This window comes from Oenanthe melanoleuca, chromosome 5 (genome assembly GCF_029582105.1).
Source record: "Oenanthe melanoleuca isolate GR-GAL-2019-014 chromosome 5, OMel1.0, whole genome shotgun sequence".
In the NCBI taxonomy this organism is placed as follows: domain Eukaryota; kingdom Metazoa; phylum Chordata; class Aves; order Passeriformes; family Muscicapidae; genus Oenanthe; species Oenanthe melanoleuca.
In genome coordinates this window covers 27,743,818-27,759,364 of record NC_079339.1, presented here as the reverse complement: position 1 = coordinate 27,759,364, position 15,547 = coordinate 27,743,818, and positions in this window count along the sequence as shown.

Genomic DNA, 15,547 nt, shown 5'->3' with positions numbered 1-15,547 from the left:
CATCCTGGAACCCCAAAAAAGTAAACAAAGCTTTAGCTCAGCCAGGTGGTGTATCTGTATGTCAACAGGGGAATGAACTCAGGCCGCTGCCTATACCCAGCAAGGCAAAAGTGTCCTCAGTGCAGTGGGAAGTGAGCTCATTCATCCATCCCATGGTAAAACAGCTGGGACAAAATGGCAGGTGCCAGGCAGAGCAGTAGGACAGCAAGCAGGGACTGAGAGTAAAAGGAGAGAGGGATGAGATGATCACGGGATACAAAATATGAGCCAAATACAGGTTCATGGGCAGAATGATAATTGAATTAGAAAAAAAACTACCAAAGGCTTAGACACACTATTTGCAGTTCATTACAATGCCCAATTTTGGCAGGATACACAGCAGGGAAAAAAGACAGCAAGATTAGATGTGATTTTTCCAGTTGGAGGGGGCAAAAGAGGGGGAGGCTTCCTTCCTGCTGCACAATCGTTTTTGAAAGTGCAAGGAGAGGACAAACAGATGCTGGTTGTGGAAGTTTTCCAAATATGTGTTAACAGTTGCTGTTGGTAAAAGTGGCTTGAACAGGGTGGAGAAGTCTTTCTTAAAATTAGGGAGAGGGTATGACTAGTTTCCAGAACTGATGGGAAGGCAAAGGTCTGCATATTCTTGCTTACTAGTGAAATCCAGGAGCCTCTAAGATGAAAAGGAGGGTCTTGTGTGCAGAGCAACCCCTTTAGCTGTGCACCTCCATTTAGCTTCCCCAGAATTCCTCTGCAAACCTCCTCTGTGTAAATGTTCTTGACAAAATACAGCCAGCAGGCCCAGGAGTGGCTGTGTTCTCATGCTTCATATAACATCTCCGGAGGGCTTTTCTGCACCATTTTCTTTATGATCAGTCCCTTGATGATACCCTTTTGATTTGCTTTTTTCCTAGGAGCAGGAGAAGGGAAGGGGGAGGGTATGCACTGGGTAAAGGTGAAATCAAACTAAATTCACTAAGTCAGGATCTGCAGACTATCTGTTTTCTCTGGTTGGTTATTCACCTTTCCTCCTGCACCCTGAAGGACACTGATGTTCTTCCCAAGTTTATATGGTGAAATTTCTTGATCTGCACAGTATTTTGCAGACTTGGGTGGGAGTTACTTAAATAAGGAGGAACAGTGGTGGGCTAATGACCCCCAGGTGGGATGCTTGGGAGTAAATACAATAAATGATCAGGTTTCTTAACACTATCCATGTATTTGCATAACCAATTACTTAAGATCACTGCAGCTGGTGAGAAGTGGATTCCAGAGATTGTTCTTTAGGAGTTCCTCGGTTGCTAAGGTGCTACAGGCTGTACCACTCCCTCCTCCTCCCCCCCAACAACAGCCTGCCTCAGTGAAGGTGATGAAAAGAAAAGGCACTGTCCTGGCTGCAATTTAAGGAAGGTAAATTCATGGATACATGATTAGAACATAAGAAACCCATGGCAGTATGTAACTTTGAGGCAGTTAGCAGCTTGTGAGATTGAAGGGCATGTAAGTGGTCCCACAGAGGTAGGGAGGGGAAAACCTCCTCTCTCCTTTGCTTCCTAGAGGGATGCTCCCTCTGTCGGGCTAGCTCAAACTCTGTTCAGCCCAGAGAACTGTGCCTACAGAAACTCTTTCCAGTAGCAGTTGTGGTCTGGAATCAGGAAACAAATAGAGTGTGTAGTGCCCAGGAAATTACCTTCTTACTCTGCTTCACGCTCACTCCTTGTCCTCTAGAAAGCACTGTTGCTACATGACAGACAAGGGGACATGCATAACACTATTCAGCCATGTCCTTGGTGAATGAAGCTGCTCTCCAAGAGAGGCTTCACAGGCCCTACCACAGCCTCCTTTTTTCCTTTACTGCCAGCCAAGTCTTATATACAACAGAAGCTCTGCAAAACCAACTTCCACAGCTTTTCCTTTCAGAGGGCTCTCCTTCACCACATTTTGCCTGGAGGGAACATGAGCCTGTGCCAGCTGGTAGCTACCTCTGGCAGCTCCCCATCACTGGTTAGGAAATAATTTGTAACGCAGCCAGGTGGAACTGGCAAGGGCGTCAGGAAATAAGAAGAGGAATTTGGCTGGGGCTTTGGGGCCAACACAGATTCCCGTACAAGTAGTGCCACCAGATCTTCAGTGATTCCATGTGCCCAGGTGCAGAATGCCCAGGACCACTGTATATCCACACTCAAGGCACTCAGAGAGCTCCCTGTTGTGCTCCACAGCCTACAGAGGAGATGGCAGATTGAGCTCAGAGGAAGGGTGAATCACCCGTGTACTCTCTGCATTGTACTATTTTCTCCTTAGAGCTGAGCTAACAGAAGCATATGAGCATATGTTCTCTTGTCTATTGTCAGAGTTTCAAATCAAAACTGTGATTAATCTGAAACTCTACATTTTTGGTATTAGACCCCAACTTACATCAGTACTGTAAAAATTTGGTATTAACTTCGTGTAATGTTGACATCTAAAATGCAAAATATGAGATGATAGAAGATGACAGAACAGCTTTCTATAAAGAATTTTGCCAAGAAAAAAAAATCACTTGAAAACAAAAGAAAAAATACCTGGTTACTAATGACAGAAGTGATATTTAATAGTAAATCATCTCAACCAGTGATTTTTTTCCAGCATTTATGGTGGCATTCCTCAGTCTATGCATATGTGAATGTGCATGTGGGTGGGTACATGAGGGGGTATCAAGGTGCAGCCCTAGAGAGATGAACCTGACCACATCCTGCTGCCCAGTCCATCCCACAGCAGGATCTGCTCCACTTCAACCAGTCCTGACGTGTTCTTCCCAGCTACTTGACTCACTTGAAATGAGAGCAGGGCAAATGCTTGGTTGCCAGTTATTGCTGTTACCCATTACCAGTTCTGCAGGCTTTTCTCTGGCCATGAATCTGCCATGAACATAATGGTTTACACATGCTCCCCATGGAGAGAGAGGAAGGAAAAGGTATTCCAAGGGAAGCAAGAGCTTCATCGAATGTGAAAGCCAGCCTGAATGAAAACTCTCATAACAAATCAATAAAAGCACATGCAATTCAGAGTCTGGCATCCTGTTTGAGCAAGCAAATAGAATGAAAGTATCTTAAATGACAGTTTAGGTGGGAAAAAGCAGACAGGAGAGAGAAACAAATCCCATACCTGAAAGTCTGAAGGACATGGCAGGAGCTCTGACTCCAGGGCAGAGAAGGGGTTTTTGAAATGGGAGACATGAGGAGCGAAATGCAAGAGGAAATTAAAAAATGGAATGTGGTAGAAAAATTAAAAGATAGAGCTGATAGCAAATCTTCTCACCCCAATAGGACTTGGGCATCTTGGTAATCAGAACCTGCCATAGCTCTGACTCTGTAGGCAGAAGGAGGAAAAGTGAGGCCAGTGTCAACCTGAGGACACAAGGAGGAGACCTCAAGAGTGGCTGTCTGCTGGATCTTTTAATGCTGATCCCTTTCTTTTGCCTTTGTGTTGCTTTCAATATCGTGAACCGAGACAGCCCAAATGCCTTATCCTAATGTATTTTTTAACACATGACAGCAGCATCAGGGCTGGGGGACAGGGATAACAGGGTTACCTTTTTAAGACCTATTTTAGCTGGAAGTGGTAAGCCATCTTCATTATGTTTTTGGGGACAGAGTTATTCTAAGCCCTGAAACAAGGCAAATGACATCTTTTTTTCCAAGGCTGATATATTCTTGATAACTTCAAATTCCAGCTCTTATGCCAAAGTTGTCCATAAAAGCAGGCTGCTGTTCCAATTTGGTAGGGGGAGCTATTGCTGTCAATGCTTCTGCCTCAGCACCAGTCCAAACTCAGATGTAGTTGCACCTGGTTCCTCCTGCAGTGGCATCTTTATTTTATGTTCTAAATGTTGTTAAGCATGTGATAGTAAAACTAAAATGTGTTTTAATGGCCACAAGAAAAAAGTACATATTCAAATTATCCAGGATGAACTAGATGGAATAAGTGTTTCTCTGATTTTGCTTAGCAAAGACAGCTGGGCAATTTACAGTTGGGAACAAAGGATTTTCACTTAACCAACAATGGATGGTTGGCAGCCAGTCTAGCTGCCAGTGTTATTTCGTGATGGCAGCCCAAAGAAAGCAACTTAATGTGGCCTTGAACAGCCTCAGTAGAAAGCCATGTGCAGGATGGACTGTGTTTTTTGGCTTCCTGAAAAGAGCAGGTGGTAGAGCTATCGCCTCTGCAGGCTTCCTCCCCACAGCAGCAGTACTGGGTTGCAGCAGAGCTTTTGGCAGCAGATAAACCCCTAGCTGTTTCATGTTCTACATGAAGTTCCTAAAAAACTTCTGGTTAGAGAAATGGCCACATACAAATGGCATATTCCTCACTCAGAAGTGGTCTCCTGCATTTTGTTGGGGCTGAATTAGATCCAAACTGACAGCTTGCTGAATTCAGTAGGTTGTCTTTGAGGCTCAGCTGCCTCTTGGCAGGCTCTGAGAATTGACTCAGGGAGAGCATATGAGCCCGAGGACACAAGCCAAGATGCCAGCCCTTTCATGAGGTCCTTTGAATGGCCTCTAGCTGAGCGAGATATGGGCCTGAGCCCGGATACTCACAAAAAGCAAGGTCTTGGCATCAGCTGAGCAGAACAGATGTGTGAACCTTTCATGGTCCAGAGGCCAGGCCCTCACATCAGCTCCCCAAGCTGCAGGGGAATGTCACAAATCCAGGGCTGACAGCTGACTGGCACATCCCCACTGCTAACAGCCCTCACGGTTTTGACTATCCCAGTCTTTGGTGCTGGGCCTGCCCTGTCACCCAGAGGTAGAGGTAGGTCTCTCTTTCTAAAAGCCCTTTAAAACTTCAGTATTAAGGACTCCAAACATCAGCAAACAAACTGTAAAAATCCATTAGTTTTTTTTGGAGCTCAGAAGGGCTAAGCTTATCACTTCTTAATGTTTGTGGCAGACAAGCCTGCCTGCTGTTGTGTCACATAGGCCTGGGCTTCCATATAAACACAGAGAAATAGTTTTTTTGCCAGTGGCCCAGCAAAATTGAAGGGCTGAGCAAGAGAAAACCTTGCCTTGTGCATCACCAAACCAACATGTCACAGCAGCCCAAACTCAAGTTATCACCTCAACCTGGCAAGCTCAAGTGGCTATTCTACAGACTGTCAGTCTAGGAGATTTGACTGATGTCTGGAAAATTATTTCCATATGACAGAAGACAAAAAGCTATACACAGGAATAGAGTCTGAATCTGCAGCTTACAGGTAACTGCATTGTTTGACTCTCAGATCAGTGCTTGGGAACACAACACTCTCAGTTTGGAAAATCCTGTAATTTATAGAATACACGATGTGCTGGTTTTAGCTGGGGTAGATTTAATTTTCTTCATAGTGGCTGGTATGGGGATGTGTTTTGGATTTTTGCTGAACACAGGGTTGATGATATAGAGATGTTTTTGTTATTGCTGAGCCGGGCTTACGCAAAGCCAAGACCTTTTCTGCTTTTTGTACAGCCACACTGGTGAGGAAGTTGGGAATGCATGGGAGGCTGGGAGGGGACACAGCCAAGGGCAGGTGACCCCAACGGACCAAAGGGGTATTCCAGACCATATGACATCATGCTCAGTATATAAAGTTGGGGAAAGAAGGGGGAAGAAGGGGAAAGAGAGGGACATTTGAAGTGATGGGGTTTGTTTTCCTAAGGCTCTGTTACATGTGAGGGGGCCCTACTCTCCTGGAGATGGCTGAACACCTGCCTGCCCATGGGAAGCACTCAAAATTCCCCATTTGGCTCTGCTTTGTGCTTTCCCTATTAAACTGTCTTTATCTCAACCCATGAGTTTTCTACCTTTTACCCTTTCAATTCTCTCCCTGATCCAGTGGTGGGGGAGTGAGTGGCTGTGTGGGGCTTGGCTGCTGGCTGGAGTTAAACCATGACACATAGTCAAAATTCACATCAACAGAAAAATGAAGAACCCCACAGTATCATCAGTATTGATTCCCATTATAAAATTATCTCCATTTTTCTTCTCTAGCAATGAATCTCCTTCTAAGACATAGACTGTTGTTGAGAGACACCCCTATTATTTTGAGTGTTCTGGGCCAGCCATTTGCCATTCCACCTGTTATTACTCTACAGACTGATGTGGAGCTCTAGGGATTCCAGATGTTTACATCTTTGTGATGTCAGATGGACTCACTTCACTAATGAAAGATGGCTGTCTAATAAAATATGAGATCTCTCCTTTTCACTCATCAACAGTATATATACAAAGTCCCTGTAGGGACTTCACAACTCTGTTCATGATGAGCAAACCAAACCAAGCCATGTCATCTCATACCATAAATCTGAGAAAGCACCAGCTCTGAAAACAGACTTGAAAAGATCCTCAAATGAGCATCTACATCACCCCATTACCTTAAGGCAATTAGGTCAGATCAAGTTAAACTGCTCCTGAGAGATGTTTATCTAACATGCTCTCAAAAGCCTCCTATGACAGAATATCACTGCTTTCATAGATGAAAAGTTAAGAGACTTCTTCCTACAGCTTTGTCTCTTTTGCAGTGATTTAAGCCAATTACTTCTTATTTCAGCTACAGTAGATATGATCAAAAAGTTAGTCTCTGTCTTTGTAGTAAGTCATTATGTTTGTGAAAGGCTCTTCTCTAGGACTGATCCTTCAGCTTCCATCAAGAATTCTTCAACTCAGCAAATTTTCTGTCTACTTGCTTGTTCTACTCATTTTCCTATGGATTTCTTCCAGGTGGTTTACATCTTTATTGAAGTGCAGTGCTGAAAGCAGGACAGTTCTTTAGCTATGGCCTTCCAGCACAAGACAGAGCAGAAGCATTATTTCAGAAATCCGATATATAATAGCCCTCCTTACATTTTTGCTGTACTAGCAAGACATTATTGACTCATGTGCAAGTCTCACCCCAGACTGCTTTGACTCACTCCAGTTTTTCTTCTGTGCTGTCGTGTCCTTTTGTACTTCTGCAGCCAACATTCATTACTGAATTGCATCCCATGTGGCTGAGAAACAGTCAGATTCCACAAAATCAGACATACAATTCCTTTCCATAGGAATAACAGATCTCTGCTTTTTAAAGGATGTATGTGGTCAGATTTTAAGAAATGCAAAAATAAGGTTCAGCATAAAGTACCTGTTTTAAGGTGGGGAAAAATCAATATACCTGTTCCACTTCTATACCATTGTTAACAGGTTCTACTGCACAAGCTCAGCAGTGCAGTAGAAGTGAGAGTCACAGACTGTTGGGATCATCACTCAGTGTCTTTCATCATGCAAAGCAACTCCTCACTCCTTTAAATTATGCTGTAGAGTCAGGCACGTTCATTTCTTCCAAAATAAGCAGGATTAATAATAATGCCTGAGCAAGACTGGAATATTGAAGAACAAATGACACAAAAATCAAGTGTGGTTCACCACGCCTTGCAAGCTCTTTCCCCAGCAAAACCCAGGGTGCTGGTTTTGTATTAATTTATTTTTTGGAAAGGAACCAGGCAGAAGATTCATGTTTCTTTCGAAACCTCCTAAGCAAAGGTCACAGGCAGTGCAGCCCATAGATTTGAATTACAAAATCTCCTGTGTGTCTTGGTTTTTTAGCAGCTCATACACCTGACCGTGAACAGAAAACCAGGTGATGGTCAGAAGAAATGAAAATTGAGGATGAAAGATGGAGAAAAATAAAAGAAAAATAAAAGAAAGAAGATGCCAATTTAAGTTTGTAGGGGTTTCAGTGAAGATTATGGCTTGGCTTCTCTTCATAGATTTTTATTCTGTCCTCACAAGTAGTGAGTATCTCAGTGACATCCAGAAAGATATTCTGAATGTCTGACATGCTGTTTGCTCTTTCCTAGCAAGAGGAAGTGTGTGCAGCCAAGGACTTGGCTTGGGTAGGTCATGGGTTGGAATTCCAGTGTTTCTGTCTTTAATCAACACATAAGAAACAAATATTGGTATACCCCCAAGGCATTGGAGGAAATTATGCTAATTAGAGTAGCTTAGGATCTGATAGATTGGGTACAGAGGGGAAAAGTGGCTCAGAGGGGAAGAAAAGTTGTGTAGGGCAGTAGAGGCTGGACTTGTCTCCTAGCTCTGCACTCTCACTTAGCCCATGTCAGAGAGCTGTGCTGAGCCCCATTTCTCACTTCATTGAACAAGCCCCATCTCCTGTTTCAGAGTATGGAAGAATTCAACAAATAACATTTCCAGCACACTTTTGAAGGGACCCAATGAGCATGAAGTATTACTGCTGCTGTTGTTAGGATTAAGAACAGAGTCTGCTGCTGAATAATTCATTTGATGTGAAAAACAGCCAGCAAGTTGTTGAACAAAAATGATATACAATGAGCCATAATTACAGAGTGGTTGTGGAGAGCAGGATACAGATGGAGCTCTCAGGTTGTCTGCTGGTGACATCAGAGCATGGACAAACACAGATGCATGTCGGGTTGCATACTTTATTTTATGAATTATTGTATCACTTTGCCTTTAACCTTTGAGATACTCAAGGACTATCTCATTTGGAGGGACCATTTCTGGTAGAGAAAGAGGATTCAGTATCCCCAGTTTTTTTAGTACTTACCATTACCGATAAGGCTCTAGAAGCAGTAAGTACTGCGGAGTGGGAGGCACTGTCCTGTCACATCAATACTGGTTTTCTTGACAGGAGGAATGGGCAGAGGTGCTAATTGCCCACAGATGTGTCATGTTGTGGACACCAAAACTTTCTGCAGCAGATTTTAAAAATTGGAAGGAGATTCTGTGCCTCAGATTGCTGCTTGCAAAAAGATACCAGCATCCACAGAGCCCAGCCTGCAGTGTGGGAGCTTTAGAGCTGTCTCTGTTCTTCATCAAATCACACAGGAAAAGCTTCCTCTGCCTTGGCTTGGGAAGAAAATTAATTCCTCTCTACTCTGCTTTCTTTCGCCCCCACCTGGAGGACCACATCCAGCTCTGGAGCCCCCAGTATAACAGGTCCATGTCCTGTTTGAGCAGGTCCAGAGAAGCACCATGAAGATGACCAGAAGGCTGGAACATCAGCAAAAAACAAGAACTAAATCTAAAACTAAATCAGAAACTGAGACCTAGTTCAATCAATTTGTCATCAGAATTAAAAACAAACAGAACTTTCAGATACTACTGACAGATTCAAGCCTGGCTTGAGAGACTGAAAGGCAAAATCCTTCCTGTATCCCAGGTCTCTGACTATTTCTGACCTGTAAGGCAGATTGAAGGGATGGGGAGCTAGGAATATATGGATGGCTTGGAGCCAGGGAGAGAAAGTGGAACACGAGAAGAGGCTTTATCATGCATTTCCTTTATAATTGCCAAAATACCCTTCTGTTCTTTCTCAGATATCCGAGAGAGCATAACTGAAGTGTGAAGAATAGTTTAATAGATTTAGTAATAGTATTGATCTTCTGTCATTTAAAAAGGGACTTGGGGCTTAATCAGATCTGTAGAAGTGTCTCATTATTTACTTTGCCAAAGGAAAGGATTAGATATCAGAGAAAGAAAAGGCCCTTCTGCAGGCATGGGTTTGCTCTGCAGGATGAAAATCCATTCAATTTACCCTTACCTACATATGTATTTAAATAGGAAAGAATCCAAACAACTCTCTGTGAGATTCTGCCTGGAGGAATCAGTACAGTACAATAAACAGAGGTAGACTTAGCAACACAGCAAACTGACTCTTAGTTTTCCAACACCCTGATTTAGCCCCATTATCTGGTCACATAAGCAATGACAGCTGAAATTGTATTGTTGATGACAGATTGAGCAAGTTTTCACCTTCTGAGGTACCATCCTGCCACCATCACTTTCTGAGACACAAAGTGAGAAAGACTAAACCAGAAACACTCTGGTGGCATTTTTATAGTCACCTTTGAGACAACAGAAAATTAGCTTATCATACCATTGCCTATAATGCCCCTGCCTCAGGAAACAGTGTGATAGTTTTATTTCCTTGACACTTGAACCCAAGTTAACTTCCCAATCTGTCTTTCAGGGTGGCTGCAGATGAGACAGCCCATTTTATACCTGCGTTGTGGCACTACTGAAGCTATGCAGACATGGAGTAGCAGCTGTGAACTGCCTACTCAGCCTGTGTTGGGTCTATCAGCAGAGCAAAATATTTCAGGTTGAACAAACATTGACTTTGCAGTGAGATTTCTTTTGCAATGATATTTTTTCATGTTAACATCCCAGATATTATCAGTATAGGCAGATAGGCACACACACACATATACTTGCATAATAGATATGATGAATAATCTGGTTTGATTTGGCTTGCAGGAGATAGTTTAAACATCTTTTTATTTCAATTCCATGCAAACTCGGCACCAGTTTCTACTGCGGAATTCTACAAACAATAGAGAGAATTCCAGAACCTCTATATTTTCCATCACTGGAAAGATTTTGTGTTAGTTCTCCTACAGGTACTTCTTTCTGTAGACTTTTACTTAAAAAACTTCACTGTTTAACACAGGAACCTTGCAGTGGCTTGTTTCCTGGATCAACATTGATCTGCCTTGCTCAGCACTGTCATTGTACTTATTCATCCTGATGCCCACTTGCATTTAGTCATGGATTTGCTATATCCCTGGCAGGTTTGTAGTGAAGTTAATGGAACATTTTATGGGACATGAAGGTTTTGGACATCCCCTGTGTCCCAACTACATACTTGAAGAAAGGAAGATGCACAAAACCAAACGATCAAGAAAGGGTTAATTCTTTCATTTTTCTAATTATATTAAATGGGATTCTTCTTCCAGGACAGAGATGGGTTAGCAGGTGAGCAGGGTATACCCTAGGAGCAGCACAGGCAGGCAATCCCAGCATGACCTTCAAAGCACAGGGACATGGCTTCCTGAATCAGAGGCTTCAACGTGGCAAAAAGAGCCACTGCCAAATTTTGAGAGAAGCCTGAAAGTGACTGACAAATGCACAGACGGTGCCGAAGTGTCGTAAGGGGATGTGTCACTCTGCCATAGCAGCTCCAGTGCTGGAGAAAAGTCCACAGGATGGTGGCTGCTCCCAGGGCAGAGAGCCAGGCTGGCAGCAGCAGCTGGGGAGGCAGAGGGCAAGGAGGAACGGGTAGTGGGAGTGTAAATTGTCACTTCTTGTAAAACCAAGAGATTTCACCTGGCAGTCACTGATGGACAATAAATTTAGCAGGAAAGGAATGCCATTATTTTAGTGCTCCTGTTAAGAAGGTGACAGAATTGGAAAGGTGCTATTTATTATTTACCTGCACTGCAATATCTTACATACTTTAGTCTGACATTAGAGTCCAGTATCTCAGAGACACTTTAAGAAATCTGTACCTTTGAAAGTCTGATGTAGATTCAAAAAGCCTGCAGAGGCAGGAGTAGCCAGTTGCTACAAATATATTTTCTGATTACAGGAGCTCCACGGCAAGAGTAGCTTTGTCTAAAAAAAGAACTTCCCTTTTATGCTCAACCATCTATTTTGTGCAATAATTGAATGTCTGCTGAAAAACCATCTTGTGATTTGTTGCAGGAATATGTTTGATCATAGCTTGGTTGCGCTCCCTGAAATGCTGCAGCCCACAGCCTTGAGGGCAGAAACTGTGACATATTCCTTCTCAGAGCACCCCTCATTCATCCAGAAACGTTTTGGGCCCCTTGCACATTTTGCTTACACTGCCAGAGCCCTGTCCTTCCTAAAGCAAAAGCCTTCACACTCTCATTCCACTGCTGGAGTATTTCTTACAGGGAACGGTACCTTGGCCTTTCTATCAGGTTTGTAACCTCCTTCACAGATTTCATGCTCTGTATTATATCCACAATTGATCACAAAAATAGATGGCAGTTTTCATTTCCAGAGCTCAGCCTGAACCCTACTGACTTAGCAGCAGCAAGGGAGATGTGGTGAATTCATCCTACCTTGTATCATATCCTCTCTGCACTTCACCTTCTTGGCTATAGGAGGACCTGCCATCTTATGAAAGCAATCTACTGCAGTATGATCCAGACAGCAGCTAAATGTTTTACTTCTATTTTTCCATTTGTCATCACATTTAATCTAAATCAAGTCTTACAGCCTAAAACCAGATATTCCTTAGAACTGCAGATAATTCAGCACAAGTAAAACGCCTTTTTTAGAACTGTATTCAATAACAAGCGTTAGTAGCAGTGCTTATATCATTAGGAGTGAGGAGATGTTTTAGTTCTAAATTCCTGATTTCATGAGGCACATCACAGTTGTTCTTTGTTGTATTCCAGTGGCTGCTGCAATGCCTGCTGTAACACTGGAAAACTACAAAGAATGGATGTGCTCTTCTGAGCTGGGTTTGGGTGCCTCCCCTAGCTCACACATACTTGGATGTATGTGTGAGAAAGGACATGAATGCACAAGAACATACACACATCAGGGGTATTTTACATTTCCCTCAACCATATCCCACATGCCAAAGGAGACTGTTCAATAATAGCCTCTGTAGCTCAGTGCATAGCTATTCCAGCCTTTCCCTGGCTATTTTCTCCCTCACTGAAACTGATTTTAATTCTACATCAGACTTCTCCTCATGCAGATTAACTTCGTCAATTTTTGTTTTGACATAGATGACCTATGACACCAATAGATCCTTGGTCTCTTACATGGCACCTGTTTGCCAGCTTAGAAAATCACATCCCTCCTTGGCTATTCTTCATCAGTTCAGCTATTCCCATCCTGCCCTCAGTCTTAACCCAGGCAATATAACATGCATGTGAAAGCTTTTACATTTTATCGTTCTTTGGTACAAAGAGGTTGTTTATTAAAGTGATGCCCAGAATATCATCTATCTTTGTTGACCACACATAGGTAGAAGAGGGCGGGAGTATAACGAGAGCGGGAATTTAAAGCTGTGTCAAGGTCTGGACTTGCCTCTCTTATCTGTCCAGGAGAGTATGTCATATGTAACACCTACCTTAGAGGAGGTCAGGAATTACTTTCCTTATCTGCCACTGGAGCTAGAACAGCAAAGACTGGTTATGAGAAAGATGTATTCAGCCCACAATGCCAATCAGAGGATCATTAAATGGGACTAAGACTTAAAAATTAGCACCACATAGCTGTGGAATACCTGGTACTTCACAAAATGAAATAAGTGGAAGAGCATCAAAGAAAAGCTCCCAGAGTAAGGGCAGTTCCAGGATATTCTATGCACAAAGGCAAAAGCACCTCTCACTCCCTGGGCTCCTGTCCCCTCATTCATTTCCCCCTCAGTGGAGGACAGTAACATACAATGACAGCTCAGGACTTCAGTCCACATCTCCTGTATCATTCACGTCCTTTAGCTGCTATGCTGGGTCCTAAGGGGTAGAGAGAACTCCAGGACTTTTCTTCCTTTAACTATGAGGAAAGTTCTGTTCCTTTCTCCACCAAACATTATTTTGCCATTTTTGTTTTTATGTTAGCATTTGATGTCAATCTACAGGTAATTGTATTTCAAGCCTCAGATCCTTTTCTGATGTTCTAATTCTCAACCAGCATTTCCTTTCTCCTTTCATGTCTGTAAAGCTTATTCCTTTTCTTTGAATCAGTACAGCTTTATATAGGATGGCATCTTTTATAGGAACTGTATTCTAAAATGCCTGTGACTAACTCCAGATCATGGCCTGTATCTGGGACAAAGTACTGCAAGCAGTAAATATTGCATGGAGTCAAAACATTCAATCACACTTTGTTTCAACAAACCTCATGTTATCGATTCATCATCTTTTCTGTATCTCGGAGACTTCATATCTGCATACCCTCAAATTCTGGAGTTGCCCAGCTTTGTCCTTTATGCAGCTCTGATCACAGACACATTAAATCCTCAGGAAGGAAAATGTTGTCAATTAAAATATGTGTCCAGCCTATATGTGCAATGGGCATTTGAGATGCACAGCTAGATAGCTCCTTACCTCCCAGGATATGCAATCACATCAGTTCTACCTAAGTTATTATAAGTATTACTTACTCAGAAGAGGTTCTGAGTACTGACCTCAGGACATCAGCACAACATGCTACTGTAAGAAGTACCCAGTAGCATACACTGAAGGACTTGTACCTGCCCTGAAAAGGACACTTTGAGCCCAGGCTTGTCAAGATCTCATCAAACAAAAGGCCATTCTGTAGCAGGAAGAGTATGAAAAGCATAGAGGTGGCCTCCTGGAGGGCACTAAAAGGGAAAATGACACTTCTTCCCCAACAAAGCTTCAGACTTTCTATATCCTCTCCCTATACATCCTATGGCCTTCCAACCCGTCTTGCTGTCTCCACACCCACTGATGCAGGAGTACCAATACTGACTTCTGCAGAGGCATCTCCTGTAAGCTCAGGACTGTCCCCCTGAAACGTGAGCAAAATAAGGGGCAAAATGGGAGGAAGAGACTTTGCCATTAAGACTTGATTGTTTTTATATGACCAGAATGGGAACAGGGATTAAAAAATACTAGCATATACAGTGAAAAGTAGAAGCAGCAAAGACCCCGTGTATCTGATCCCCAAATGATTTGGCTCCCCTCAGGACTCACTGGTGTTAAGGATGGGTCATTTGTCCTGCCCACTAGATTGTGTGGCAGATAACCACTGTCTGCCACTGATTGTCAGCGCTTGCCTGCATCCCTAGATCTGGGAGACTCAGGAAGCCTAAAGCATATCTCTGAAGGGCTGGGACACCCTGCCATCCACAACAGGTCAGGAGACAGCAAACACAGCTCAGGGATCATCTCTGGTGGCACGCATAAGGGGACCCATGGCTCAGACTGTGTGGGCTCAGCACTGCTGTTGAGCAATGCTTTGTGTAACATACACCACTGCTGAGGGATGCTGACACTAACTGTGTGTTTTCAGTTTTGACCAAGAGAAATCCTTTATCCTTCTTCACTCACACACCAGTAGCCTTCCTTTATTGGCTAAAGCCCGCAAAACTCACAACAAAACATTTGACTGATCATCTGGGTAGAATGCAACATATTCTTAGGAAACAATTATCAAAACAAAAAAAAATCCTCAACTTCTGTATGTAATTTTTCTTCTTAATGGGCCATTAAAAGGCTCATTCTTGTGCTACATGACTCCATACCTAGCTATAGCATTTATCTCTTTCCTCTTAGTGCTGCTCTTATTAGAGCAACTTGTGCTTCCCTGTAGACCTCTAGAGACATCCAGATATTTTGTTTTAATATTATTACCCTTGCCAGCAGCTGAATGCAATTGTCCAAGAGAGCAAGCTAATGTACACCTAAAGTGAAAAACACTTGCAGAAAATCGAAGAAGAGAGCAGTGGCCAGAGAAGGGAATTAAGAGGCAGGACTCCCAGGATCTACTGCTTAGAGCTTACACATCTGGAAAGATTTTTTTAACCTCCTTTTGCCTGAATTTCTAAACTGTTGAATGATCCATGAAGACCTGGATTTAAGGCACTAAATGCACTCACAAATACGTTGGTCCACACTTCCTGTGTGCCTTAATCACATCACTTTCAAAACCTAAATTGGCAATTCTACCTGTCTCCTTCGACCATTCTCCACCCTCAACTCATCAACTCTTCCTTGTTATAAGTTTT